Source organism: Sinohyriopsis cumingii, chromosome 4 (genome assembly GCF_028554795.1).
Source record: "Sinohyriopsis cumingii isolate HCF-2022 chromosome 4, ASM2855479v2, whole genome shotgun sequence".
Lineage (NCBI taxonomy): Eukaryota > Metazoa > Mollusca > Bivalvia > Unionida > Unionidae > Sinohyriopsis > Sinohyriopsis cumingii.
This window is the reverse complement of record NC_142964.1, coordinates 4,384,710-4,399,363: the sequence shown is the minus strand read 5'-3', so window position 1 is coordinate 4,399,363 and position 14,654 is coordinate 4,384,710. Positions and strand designations below refer to the sequence as shown.

At 37.5% G+C, this 14,654-nt stretch overlaps 1 long non-coding RNA gene across 1 annotated transcript; it reads right to left on the bottom strand.

Moving 5' to 3' along the window:
• Positions 1–6,498: 6,498 nt before the first annotated feature.
• LOC149800556 (uncharacterized) lies at positions 6,499–11,950 on the bottom strand. Its single transcript, XR_016420412.1, has 4 exons — positions 11,889–11,950; positions 10,477–10,509; positions 7,911–7,958; positions 6,499–6,531 (listed from the first exon to the last, which is right to left on the bottom strand). It is a non-coding gene; the product is annotated as an uncharacterized LOC149800556 (long non-coding RNA).
• Between the last annotated feature and the right edge of the window lie 2,704 nt (positions 11,951–14,654).

Sequence of the window (14,654 nt, the reverse complement as noted above, 5' to 3'; positions counted from 1 at the left end):
CTGAAAATTAAAATAAATTTTGTGATTTTTGCATTGTAAACTATGTTTGGTATGTGGTCTAATTTAAATTACATTTCTTCGAAAGTTCCTTACGAACCCCGTTCGACTGATATTTCTGTGCTGCTTCGATGACGATAGAAAGGATTTTATACTATAGATTTTCAGCTAATGTGTCGACTAACGAACAAAATGATAAAGCTTCATCGCTAATACATACAAGAGCCGAGGCACTGGAGAAGAAAACAGATGCCCTTTGAAATGCACTCGACACCCGATGACAAACGTACTTCTCCTGGTCTATATAGTTCTCGAGCATACCCAGGAGCGCTGCTCTAATTGCTTTTACTGATTGTACAATTCGAAATCTTCAGTGGCAAGTATTCGAGAAAAACACCGATCCTTTCGCGTTTTAATAACTTGATACTTTAATTCTTTTGTGGGTATCAGTTAGACAATTACATTTTTAAATAGACGATGCAACATGAGATGTCTGCACACTTATGAATGTATCGAAACGAAACTTGGACTGACCGAGACAGTTTTGTCAGTTCTACAAGTGTAGTAATACGGAGCTTCACTGAGCGTCTATTCAAAGCTCCACGTGTACAGGGTGCAAGAACCATTCGTAATGAAGCTTGCTCGCATGTGCGCGAGACTTCGCTTATGTTTTGTTTGCAAGCCGAATCCACTAATGAGCAATGGTCAGGTAACATTTGCAGAAAGATTTCGCAGGGACGACGCAGTTACCAAGAAACTGGGAAATCGGATTTTAACCTGGAAGAGCTTGCTCCTCTCTCCGTGACAGAAACTAATCTGAAAATAACATGGTATTTATGCCAAATTTGTATCGTATTTATTCCGAGCAAGATTTCGTTTTGAGAATGCAACCTCCTTGCACTAGCCTTGCAAATCTCGTTTCAGTTTACATCACTAAGAGAAATTTCATTCGGATTCCCCATATTGTGGTCCTCTGGGTAGTTTTCACAATTACATAGCCTCCTGATATGATACTCGCAATTTCCTAACCAATGTGTCCTATTCCATGTTGCAAACTTATGCTGCATCTAGCCTGTGTAGGACAGTGCAAACCTGGTACAGCATAAGACACGACCCGAGTCATTCAACCAATCAGATGTATGGCCCCCGTCCTGGACACAGTCACAACTTGTTACAGATACCAAATATCGATATGCTAAGAAAAGGTTCGTAGAAGCAAGTTAGCAAAGATTTTATATCGGTATATTGGAGTCTGAATTAAACTCGTTAATATTTTTCCATGAGATTTGCTAACTAGTGATAAAAGCCGCTTTCTAATTAACAGAAAAAAACATTTTCAGCAAAAGGAAAACTGAAATATTTCTCGATTTCAACCTCCTGATATTGCGTAATATAAGCAGAACGTTGGTATTTGACTAGTCCAATAGAAGTCGTTAGATTCCCATCTAGCCAATTCCTCTCCGAACAAATAATTGGAAGAAAAAAAAATCAAAAATTGTGAATTAGTGTTTTCACACGATCACTGCCCAACAAAAGCTTGCTGGTCATGGTGCATCTTAAATTACATCAAAGGTAATAGATTTTATTTAAACATTTAGATCAATAAATAACGTATGTGAGGGACAGATGGGGTACTGGCACAGACCATTTACAAAGCATTCAATAATTTTACCCACTGCCTTACCTAATCGTGTATAGTATTTTTCTTCATATAGGTATTTGCTACACAGGATGGAGAAGGTAAAATCAGACCAGATGCAAAATTGAAGTTCAGTACAAATCGCCAATACATTTAACTCTCAGCAAAGACCAGTTCGCCAATATTGCAGGATTATCTAAGCTGACTATTTCAAGCACTTTTCTGGCCGTTGAATATTTGCATCTCAATTTAGAGCAATTTATCAGTCCCATGTTTTCTGAATTTCAGGCCAGCTTTCAAAACCACATCTCCACGGGATACAGTCACCAATAATAAGGAAATCTTTCAGAGGAGGAACTTAAACATACCACATCCGTAAAATAGAAGGGTTACGAAAATCATTTCCGGAAGTTTTTCTTTACAAGGAATTAACCTATTTATTTATGGAAGTTCAATCAAATGGAAGTGTAGCGTACACCCTCATCTCCCTACATTATCCAATTATATTCCAGAAATGTTCCATCGATTTTCTTTAACTGTTACTTATGGTAGCCCAGCTTTTGTTCTACTAGACGTTCATTGTTTCATACACTCTTCAGTCTGTCTATATGACTTTTTCAGCCCTCTCTGACCCCGTCTCCCGCTCACTCGAGCAATTATTTGGGGAGCGGGGTTACACGACATTGAAGGCAGTCATTTGAAGCTGGAGGACAATTGTCAAAGGATTATATACATTAATCCATCTTTTGTCAAGTTCCGTCATTAATAATGCCAATCTGGCTTCATCAAAAGGTAATCTAAACAGTCTCTCACAAGGTACTTGACGAAATGGAAAGTAAACTCGCATTTATTTTATCAATGAATTTTTATTCCAAAAACTTACCTGGTGTTCTTTTGGTCGTCTTCTTAGTTATTTCTGTAAAATAAATAAATACAGTCCAGTTAATTCTCCTTACAGACCGTGGGAGTACGGGTGTGCCTAGCTACAATACGAAGAATATATCGGTGGGCTATAAATTACTAAATATACCCAAAATAAAACGTGTCCACAATACAATGGCAGAACATGGAATCGGAGCGTTAATCCGTCTATGGAACGGACGGATATTCCCATTCTAGTATCAGAGTGTTAATCCGTCTATGGAATGGACGGATATTCCCATTTTAGTAACGTTATTGAAAAATACGACAATGGTCATGAGTCAAGGAAAAGAAGAAAATCCAACACCAACGAGTTTATAAAAACTAAGCAATTATTAAGGTTATACATACAAATTGTGAGAGGAACTTGCAGTATTATAAGGTGAATCCAAACTAATCCTTATAGAGGCACATGAAAGTCTTAATTGAAAAGTTCACTATAAATTTCAAAACCGGAAATGTACCGGTTCTCCAAGAACCGTGAGGTTGTCAAGATGGCTTTGGCCAGAATCCCATCCAGTAGTGTATAGCAGTGCCAGAATATTACTGTGGTCCAAATAATGAGCACTTTCCATTTCCAGTGAACAGTTCAAACAAATCTGTTTCCTCTCGAATAATATGTAAGTAAAACACAACCCGTATGTAGATCTCCAACAGGAAGACAAGAAATGTGAATGACTAAAGTCGAAATGAAACGGATTGCTCATTTCTCTATATATACATGCTCTACTGCGACTATTTCGTAAAAAAACCTATGTGACAGAATATCCACTACTCATTTTGCATCAAATTGGCTTATTCATTTTGCCTAGAACAATGGAACTTCCAGAATTCTTCTAGAAACGTCCAAACCCTATCAGCCAACGAGAAATTAAGCCAACAGTGACATCATTCAAGTCTTAATAGCATCATTCTTATCACCTGCGAAAGCGTCTATTTATAAAGCCTATGAAATGCTTTGCTTTTAAAGGATTCAGGTCACTTAGGCAAAAGTAAAGACATTCTGTACAGTTTGCGTCTATCAATAAAAATTGTAAAAATTAGATAAAATCATGTACCAGAGGATAAAGATCTAGATATTAATAGCACTGAGCTATTTGAAAATGTCACAATGAAAGCTATTATTAAAGTAGCGAATTCTCGTAATTCAGAGGAACATTTGCCTTCGGCAAGAAATATCAAGTGACCATGTTATGTTCTGGAACATGTTTCTACTTACTCGAATAGTAAACGTGTGGTTGGTACGACAACATACTTACCAACGAACTCGCTGTACATATAATTTGTGGGACATAATGAGAATCTACCGGTTGTAGGAACCGACCTGCAACAATTTGCAGTCGTAGAGGTTAGAACTAGCTCCTCCCTCCTTACCTTTTACATAATATGGCTTTTTCGTTGTCCTGGTAGTATACTTGACTGCTGAAAATTAAAATAAATTTGTGATTTTTGCATTGTAAACTATGTTTGGTATGTGGTCTAATTTAAATTACATTTCTTCGAAAGTTCCTTACGAACCCCGTTCGACTGATATTTCTGTGCTGCTTCGATGACGATAGAAAGGATTTTATACTATAGATTTTCAGCTAATGTGTCGACTAACGAACAAAATGATAAAGCTTCATCGCTAATACATACAAGAGCCGAGGCACTGGAGAAGAAAACAGATGCCCTTTGAAATGCACTCGACACCCGATGACAAACGTACTTCTTCCTGGTCTATATAGTTCTCGAGCATACCCAGGAGCGCTACTTTAATTGCTTTTACTGATTGTACAATTCGAAATCTTCAGTGGCAAGTATTCGAGAAAAATACCGATCCTTTCGCGTTTTAATAACTTGATACTTTAATTCTTTTGTGGGTATCAGTTAGACAATTACATTTTTAAATAGACGATGCAACATGAGAGGTCTGCACACTTATGAATGTATCGAAACGAAACTTGGACTGACCGAGACAGTTTTGTCAGTTCTACAAGTGTAGTAAGACGGAGCTTCACTGAGCGTCTGTTCAAAGCTCCACGTGTACAGGGTGCAAGAACCATTCGTAATGAAGCTTGCTCGCATGTGCGCGAGACTTCGCTTATGTTTTGTTTGCAAGCCGAATCCACTAATGAGCAATGGTCAGGTAACATTTGCAGAAAGATTTCGCAGGGACGACGCAGTTACCAAGAAACTGGGAAATCGGATTTTAACCTGGAAGAGCTTGCTCCTCTCTCCGTGACAGAAACTAATCTGAAAATAACATGGTATTTATGCCAAATTTGTATCGTATTTATTCCGAGCAAGATTTCGTTTTGAGAATGCAACCTCCTTGCACTAGCCTTGCAAATCTCGTTTCAGTTTACATCACTAAGAGAAATTTCATTCGGATTCCCCATATTGTGGTCCTCTGGGTAGTTTTCACAATTACATAGCCTCCTGATATGATACTCGCAATTTCCTAACCAATGTGTCCTATTCCATGTTGCAAACTTATGCTGCATCTAGCCTGTGTAGGACAGTGCAAACCTGGTACAGCATAAGACACGACCCGAGTCATTCAACCAATCAGATGTATGGCCCCCGTCCTGGACACAGTCACAACTTGTTACAGATACCAAATATCGATATGCTAAGAAAAGGTTCGTAGAAGCAAGTTAGCAAAGATTTTATATCGGTATATTGTAGTCTGAATTAAACTCGTTAATATTTTTCCATGAGATTTGCTAACTAGTGATAAAAGCCGCTTTCTAATTAACAGAAAAAAACATTTTCAGCAAAAGGAAAACTGAAATATTTCTCGATTTCAACCTCCTGATATTGCGTAATATAAGCAGAACGTTGGTATTTGACTAGTCCAATAGAAGTCGTTAGATTCCCATCTAGCCAATTCCTCTCCGAACAAATAATTGGAAGAAAAAAAAATCAAAAATTGTGAATTAGTGTTTTCACACGATCACTGCCCAACAAAAGCTTGCTGGTCATGGTGCATCTTAAATTACATCAAAGGTAATAGATTTTATTTAAACATTTAGATCAATAAATAACGTATGTGAGGGACAGATGGGGTACTGGCACAGACCATTTACAAAGCATTCAATAATTTTACCCACTGCCTTACCTAATCGTGTATAGTATTTTTCTTCATATAGGTATTTGCTACACAGGATGGAGAAGGTAAAATCAGACCAGATGCAAAATTGAAGTTCAGTACAAATCGCCAATACATTTAACTCTCAGCAAAGACCAGTTCGCCAATATTGCAGGATTATCTAAGCTGACTATTTCAAGCACTTTTCTGGCCGTTGAATATTTGCATCTCAATTTAGAGCAATTTATCAGTCCCATGTTTTCTGAATTTCAGGCCAGCTTTCAAAACCACATCTCCACGGGATACAGTCACCAATAATAAGGAAATCTTTCAGAGGAGGAACTTAAACATACCACATCCGTAAAATAGAAGGGTCACGAAAATCATTTCCGGAAGTTTTTCTTTACAAGGAATTAACCTATTTATTTATGGAAGTTCAATCAAATGGAAGTGTAGCGTACACCCTCATCTCCCTACATTATCCAATTATATTCCAGAAATGTTCCATCGATTTTCTTTAACTGTTACTTATGGTAGCCCAGCTTTTGTTCTACTAGACGTTCATTGTTTCATACACTCTTCAGTCTGTCTATATGACTTTTTCAGCCCTCTCTGACCCCGTCTCCCGCTCACTCGAGCAATTATTTGGGGAGCGGGGTTACACGACATTGAAGGCAGTCATTTGAAGCTGGAGGACAATTGTCAAAGGATTATATACATTAATCCATCTTTTGTCAAGTTCCGTCATTAATAATGCCAATCTGGCTTCATCAAAAGGTAATCTAAACAGTCTCTCACAAGGTACTTGACGAAATGGAAAGTAAACTCGCATTTATTTTATCAATGAATTTTTATTCCAAAAACTTACCTGGTGTTCTTTTGGTCGTCTTCTTAGTTATTTCTGTAAAATAAATACATACAGTCCAGTTAATTCTCCTTACAGACCGTTGGAGTACGGGTGTGCCTAGCTACAATACGAAGAATATATCAGTAGTCTATAAATTACTAAATATACCCAAAATAAAACGTGTCCACAATACAATGGCAGAACATGGAATCGGAGCGTTAATCCGTCTGTGGAATGGACGGATATTCCCATTCTAGTATCAGAGTGTTAATCCGTCTATGGAATGGACGGATATTCCCATTTTAGTAACGTTATTGAAAAATACGACAATGGTCATGAGTCAAGGAAAAGAAGAAAATCCAACACCAACGAGTTTATAAAAACTAAGCAATTATTAAGGTTATACATACAAATTGTGAGAGGAACTTGCAGTATTATAAGGTGAATCCAAACTAATCCTTATAGAGGCACATGAAAGTCTTAATTGAAAAGTTCACTATAAATTTCAAAACCGGAAATGTACCGGTTCTCCAAGAACCGTGAGGTTGTCAAGATGGCTTTGGCCAGAATCCCATCCAGTAGTGTATAGCAGTGCCAGAATATTACTGTGGTCCAAATAATGAGCACTTTCCATTTCCAGTGAACAGTTCAAACAAATCTGTTTCCTCTCGAATAATATGCAAGTAAAACACAACCCGTATGTAGATCTCCAACAGGAAGACAAGAAATGTGAATGACTAAAGTCGAAATGAAACGGATTGCTCATTTCTCTATATATACATGCTCTACTGCGACTATTTCGTAAAAAAACCTATGTGACAGAATATCCACTACTCATTTTGCATCAAATTGGCTTATTCATTTTGCCTAGAACAATGGAACTTCCAGAATTCTTCTAGAAACGTCCAAACCCTATCAGCCAACGAGAAATTAAGCCAACAGTGACATCATTCAAGTCTTAATAGCATCATTCTTATCACCTGCGAAAGCGTCTATTTATAAAGCCTATGAAATGCTTTGCTTTTAAAGGATTCAGGTCACTTAGGCAAAAGTAAAGACATTCTGTACAGTTTGCGTCTATCAATAAAAATTGTAAAAATTAGATAAAATCATGTACCAGAGGATAAAGATCTAGATATTAATAGCACTGAGCTATTTGAAAATGTCACAATGAAAGCTATTATTAAAGTAGCGAATTCTCGTAATTCAGAGGAACATTTGCCTTCGGCAAGAAATATCAAGTGACCATGTTATGTTCTGGAACATGTTTCTACTTACTCGAATAGTAAACGTGTGGTTGGTACGACAACATACTTACCAACGAACTCGCTGTACATATAATTTGTGGGACATAATGAGAATCTACCGGTTGTAGGAACCGACCTGCAACAATTTGCAGTCGTAGAGGTTAGAACTAGCTCCTCCCTCCTTACCTTTTACATAATATGGCTTTTTCGTTGTCCTGGTAGTATACTTGACTGCTGAAAATTAAAATAAATTTGTGATTTTTGCATTGTAAACTATGTTTGGTATGTGGTCTAATTTAAATTACATTTCTTCGAAAGTTCCTTACGAACCCCGTTCGACTGATATTTCTGTGCTGCTTCGATGACGATAGAAAGGATTTTATACTATAGATTTTCAGCTAATGTGTCGACTAACGAACAAAATGATAAAGCTTCATCGCTAATACATACAAGAGCCGAGGCACTGGAGAAGAAAACAGATGCCCTTTGAAATGCACTCGACACCCGATGACAAACGTACTTCTCCTGGTCTATATAGTTCTCGAGCATACCCAGGAGCGCTACTTTAATTGCTTTTACTGATTGTACAATTCGAAATCTTCAGTGGCAAGTATTCGAGAAAAATACCGATCCTTTCGCGTTTTAATAACTTGATACTTTAATTCTTTTGTGGGTATCAGTTAGACAATTACATTTTTAAATAGACGATGCAACATGAGAGGTCTGCACACTTATGAATGTATCGAAACGAAACTTGGACTGACCGAGACAGTTTTGTCAGTTCTACAAGTGTAGTAAGACGGAGCTTCACTGAGCGTCTGTTCAAAGCTCCACGTGTACAGGGTGCAAGAACCATTCGTAATGAAGCTTGCTCGCATGTGCGCGAGACTTCGCTTATGTTTTGTTTGCAAGCCGAATCCACTAATGAGCAATGGTCAGGTAACATTTGCAGAAAGATTTCGCAGGGACGACGCAGTTACCAAGAAACTGGGAAATCGGATTTTAACCTGGAAGAGCTTGCTCCTCTCTCCGTGACAGAAACTAATCTGAAAATAACATGGTATTTATGCCAAATTTGTATCGTATTTATTCCGAGCAAGATTTCGTTTTGAGAATGCAACCTCCTTGCACTAGCCTTGCAAATCTCGTTTCAGTTTACATCACTAAGAGAAATTTCATTCGGATTCCCCATATTGTGGTCCTCTGGGTAGTTTTCACAATTACATAGCCTCCTGATATGATACTCGCAATTTCCTAACCAATGTGTCCTATTCCATGTTGCAAACTTATGCTGCATCTAGCCTGTGTAGGACAGTGCAAACCTGGTACAGCATAAGACACGACCCGAGTCATTCAACCAATCAGATGTATGGCCCCCGTCCTGGACACAGTCACAACTTGTTACAGATACCAAATATCGATATGCTAAGAAAAGGTTCGTAGAAGCAAGTTAGCAAAGATTTTATATCGGTATATTGTAGTCTGAATTAAACTCGTTAATATTTTTCCATGAGATTTGCTAACTAGTGATAAAAGCCGCTTTCTAATTAACAGAAAAAAACATTTTCAGCAAAAGGAAAACTGAAATATTTCTCGATTTCAACCTCCTGATATTGCGTAATATAAGCAGAACGTTGGTATTTGACTAGTCCAATAGAAGTCGTTAGATTCCCATCTAGCCAATTCCTCTCCGAACAAATAATTGGAAGAAAAAAAAATCAAAAATTGTGAATTAGTGTTTTCACACGATCACTGCCCAACAAAAGCTTGCTGGTCATGGTGCATCTTAAATTACATCAAAGGTAATAGATTTTATTTAAACATTTAGATCAATAAATAACGTATGTGAGGGACAGATGGGGTACTGGCACAGACCATTTACAAAGCATTCAATAATTTTACCCACTGCCTTACCTAATCGTGTATAGTATTTTTCTTCATATAGGTATTTGCTACACAGGATGGAGAAGGTAAAATCAGACCAGATGCAAAATTGAAGTTCAGTACAAATCGCCAATACATTTAACTCTCAGCAAAGACCAGTTCGCCAATATTGCAGGATTATCTAAGCTGACTATTTCAAGCACTTTTCTGGCCGTTGAATATTTGCATCTCAATTTAGAGCAATTTATCAGTCCCATGTTTTCTGAATTTCAGGCCAGCTTTCAAAACCACATCTCCACGGGATACAGTCACCAATAATAAGGAAATCTTTCAGAGGAGGAATTTAAACATACCACATCCGTAAAATAGAAGGGTTACGAAAATCATTTCCGGAAGTTTTTCTTTACAAGGAATTAACCTATTTATTTATGGAAGTTCAATCAAATGGAAGTGTAGCGTACACCCTCATCTCCCTACATTATCCAATTATATTCCAGAAATTTTCCATCGATTTTCTTTAACTGTTACTTATGGTAGCCCAGCTTTTGTTCTACTAGACGTTCATTGTTTCATACACTCTTCAGTCTGTCTATATGACTTTTTCAGCCCTCTCTGACCCCGTCTCCCGCTCACTCGAGCAATTATTTGGGGAGCGGGGTTACACGACATTGAAGGCAGTCATTTGAAGCTGGAGGACAATTGTCAAAGGATTATATACATTAATCCATCTTTTGTCAAGTTCCGTCATTAATAATGCCAATCTGGCTTCATCAAAAGGTAATCTAAACAGTCTCTCACAAGGTACTTGACGAAATGGAAAGTAAACTCGCATTTATTTTATCAATGAATTTTTATTCCAAAAACTTACCTGGTGTTCTTTTGGTCGTCTTCTTAGTTATTTCTGTAAAATAAATAAATACAGTCCAGTTAATTCTCCTTACAGACCGTGGGAGTACGGGTGTGCCTAGCTACAATACGAAGAATATATCGGTGGGCTATAAATTACTAAATATACCCAAAATAAAACGTGTCCACAATACAATGGCAGAACATGGAATCGGAGCGTTAATCCGTCTATGGAACGGACGGATATTCCCATTCTAGTATCAGAGTGTTAATCCGTCTATGGAATGGACGGATATTCCCATTTTAGTAACGTTATTGAAAAATACGACAATGGTCATGAGTCAAGGAAAAGAAGAAAATCCAACACCAACGAGTTTATAAAAACTAAGCAATTATTAAGGTTATACATACAAATTGTGAGAGGAACTTGCAGTATTATAAGGTGAATCCAAACTAATCCTTATAGAGGCACATGAAAGTCTTAATTGAAAAGTTCACTATAAATTTCAAAACCGGAAATGTACCGGTTCTCCAAGAACCGTGAGGTTGTCAAGATGGCTTTGGCCAGAATCCCATCCAGTAGTGTATAGCAGTGCCAGAATATTACTGTGGTCCAAATAATGAGCACTTTCCATTTCCAGTGAACAGTTCAAACAAATCTGTTTCCTCTCGAATAATATGTAAGTAAAACACAACCCGTATGTAGATCTCCAACAGGAAGACAAGAAATGTGAATGACTAAAGTCGAAATGAAACGGATTGCTCATTTCTCTATATATACATGCTCTACTGCGACTATTTCGTAAAAAAACCTATGTGACAGAATATCCACTACTCATTTTGCATCAAATTGGCTTATTCATTTTGCCTAGAACAATGGAACTTCCAGAATTCTTCTAGAAACGTCCAAACCCTATCAGCCAACGAGAAATTAAGCCAACAGTGACATCATTCAAGTCTTAATAGCATCATTCTTATCACCTGCGAAAGCGTCTATTTATAAAGCCTATGAAATGCTTTGCTTTTAAAGGATTCAGGTCACTTAGGCAAAAGTAAAGACATTCTGTACAGTTTGCGTCTATCAATAAAAATTGTAAAAATTAGATAAAATCATGTACCAGAGGATAAAGATCTAGATATTAATAGCACTGAGCTATTTGAAAATGTCACAATGAAAGCTATTATTAAAGTAGCGAATTCTCGTAATTCAGAGGAACATTTGCCTTCGGCAAGAAATATCAAGTGACCATGTTATGTTCTGGAACATGTTTCTACTTACTCGAATAGTAAACGTGTGGTTGGTACGACAACATACTTACCAACGAACTCGCTGTACATATAATTTGTGGGACATAATGAGAATCTACCGGTTGTAGGAACCGACCTGCAACAATTTGCAGTCGTAGAGGTTAGAACTAGCTCCTCCCTCCTTACCTTTTACATAATATGGCTTTTTCGTTGTCCTGGTAGTATACTTGACTGCTGAAAATTAAAATAAATTTGTGATTTTTGCATTGTAAACTATGTTTGGTATGTGGTCTAATTTAAATTACATTTCTTCGAAAGTTCCTTACGAACCCCGTTCGACTGATATTTCTGTGCTGCTTCGATGACGATAGAAAGGATTTTATACTATAGATTTTCAGCTAATGTGTCGACTAACGAACAAAATGATAAAGCTTCATCGCTAATACATACAAGAGCCGAGGCACTGGAGAAGAAAACAGATGCCCTTTGAAATGCACTCGACACCCGATGACAAACGTACTTCTTCCTGGTCTATATAGTTCTCGAGCATACCCAGGAGCGCTACTTTAATTGCTTTTACTGATTGTACAATTCGAAATCTTCAGTGGCAAGTATTCGAGAAAAATACCGATCCTTTCGCGTTTTAATAACTTGATACTTTAATTCTTTTGTGGGTATCAGTTAGACAATTACATTTTTAAATAGACGATGCAACATGAGAGGTCTGCACACTTATGAATGTATCGAAACGAAACTTGGACTGACCGAGACAGTTTTGTCAGTTCTACAAGTGTAGTAAGACGGAGCTTCACTGAGCGTCTGTTCAAAGCTCCACGTGTACAGGGTGCAAGAACCATTCGTAATGAAGCTTGCTCGCATGTGCGCGAGACTTCGCTTATGTTTTGTTTGCAAGCCGAATCCACTAATGAGCAATGGTCAGGTAACATTTGCAGAAAGATTTCGCAGGGACGACGCAGTTACCAAGAAACTGGGAAATCGGATTTTAACCTGGAAGAGCTTGCTCCTCTCTCCGTGACAGAAACTAATCTGAAAATAACATGGTATTTATGCCAAATTTGTATCGTATTTATTCCGAGCAAGATTTCGTTTTGAGAATGCAACCTCCTTGCACTAGCCTTGCAAATCTCGTTTCAGTTTACATCACTAAGAGAAATTTCATTCGGATTCCCCATATTGTGGTCCTCTGGGTAGTTTTCACAATTACATAGCCTCCTGATATGATACTCGCAATTTCCTAACCAATGTGTCCTATTCCATGTTGCAAACTTATGCTGCATCTAGCCTGTGTAGGACAGTGCAAACCTGGTACAGCATAAGACACGACCCGAGTCATTCAACCAATCAGATGTATGGCCCCCGTCCTGGACACAGTCACAACTTGTTACAGATACCAAATATCGATATGCTAAGAAAAGGTTCGTAGAAGCAAGTTAGCAAAGATTTTATATCGGTATATTGTAGTCTGAATTAAACTCGTTAATATTTTTCCATGAGATTTGCTAACTAGTGATAAAAGCCGCTTTCTAATTAACAGAAAAAAACATTTTCAGCAAAAGGAAAACTGAAATATTTCTCGATTTCAACCTCCTGATATTGCGTAATATAAGCAGAACGTTGGTATTTGACTAGTCCAATAGAAGTCGTTAGATTCCCATCTAGCCAATTCCTCTCCGAACAAATAATTGGAAGAAAAAAAAATCAAAAATTGTGAATTAGTGTTTTCACACGATCACTGCCCAACAAAAGCTTGCTGGTCATGGTGCATCTTAAATTACATCAAAGGTAATAGATTTTATTTAAACATTTAGATCAATAAATAACGTATGTGAGGGACAGATGGGGTACTGGCACAGACCATTTACAAAGCATTCAATAATTTTACCCACTGCCTTACCTAATCGTGTATAGTATTTTTCTTCATATAGGTATTTGCTACACAGGATGGAGAAGGTAAAATCAGACCAGATGCAAAATTGAAGTTCAGTACAAATCGCCAATACATTTAACTCTCAGCAAAGACCAGTTCGCCAATATTGCAGGATTATCTAAGCTGACTATTTCAAGCACTTTTCTGGCCGTTGAATATTTGCATCTCAATTTAGAGCAATTTATCAGTCCCATGTTTTCTGAATTTCAGGCCAGCTTTCAAAACCACATCTCCACGGGATACAGTCACCAATAATAAGGAAATCTTTCAGAGGAGGAACTTAAACATACCACATCCGTAAAATAGAAGGGTTACGAAAATCATTTCCGGAAGTTTTTCTTTACAAGGAATTAACCTATTTATTTATGGAAGTTCAATCAAATGGAAGTGTAGCGTACACCCTCATCTCCCTACATTATCCAATTATATTCCAGAAATGTTCCATCGATTTTCTTTAACTGTTACTTATGGTAGCCCAGCTTTTGTTCTACTAGACGTTCATTGTTTCATACACTCTTCAGTCTGTCTATATGACTTTTTCAGCCCTCTCTGACCCCGTCTCCCGCTCACTCGAGCAATTATTTGGGGAGCGGGGTTACACGACATTGAAGGCAGTCATTTGAAGCTGGAGGACAATTGTCAAAGGATTATATACATTAATCCATCTTTTGTCAAGTTCCGTCATTAATAATGCCAATCTGGCTTCATCAAAAGGTAATCTAAACAGTCTCTCACAAGGTACTTGACGAAATGGAAAGTAAACTCGCATTTATTTTATCAATGAATTTTTATTCCAAAAACTTACCTGGTGTTCTTTTGGTCGTCTTCTTAGTTATTTCTGTAAAATAAATAAATACAGTCCAGTTAATTCTCCTTACAGACCGTGGGAGTACGGGTGTGCCTAGCTACAATACGAAGAATATATCGGTGGGCTATAAATTACTAAATATACCCAAAATAAAACGTGTCCACAATACAATGGCAGAACATGGAATCGGAGCGTT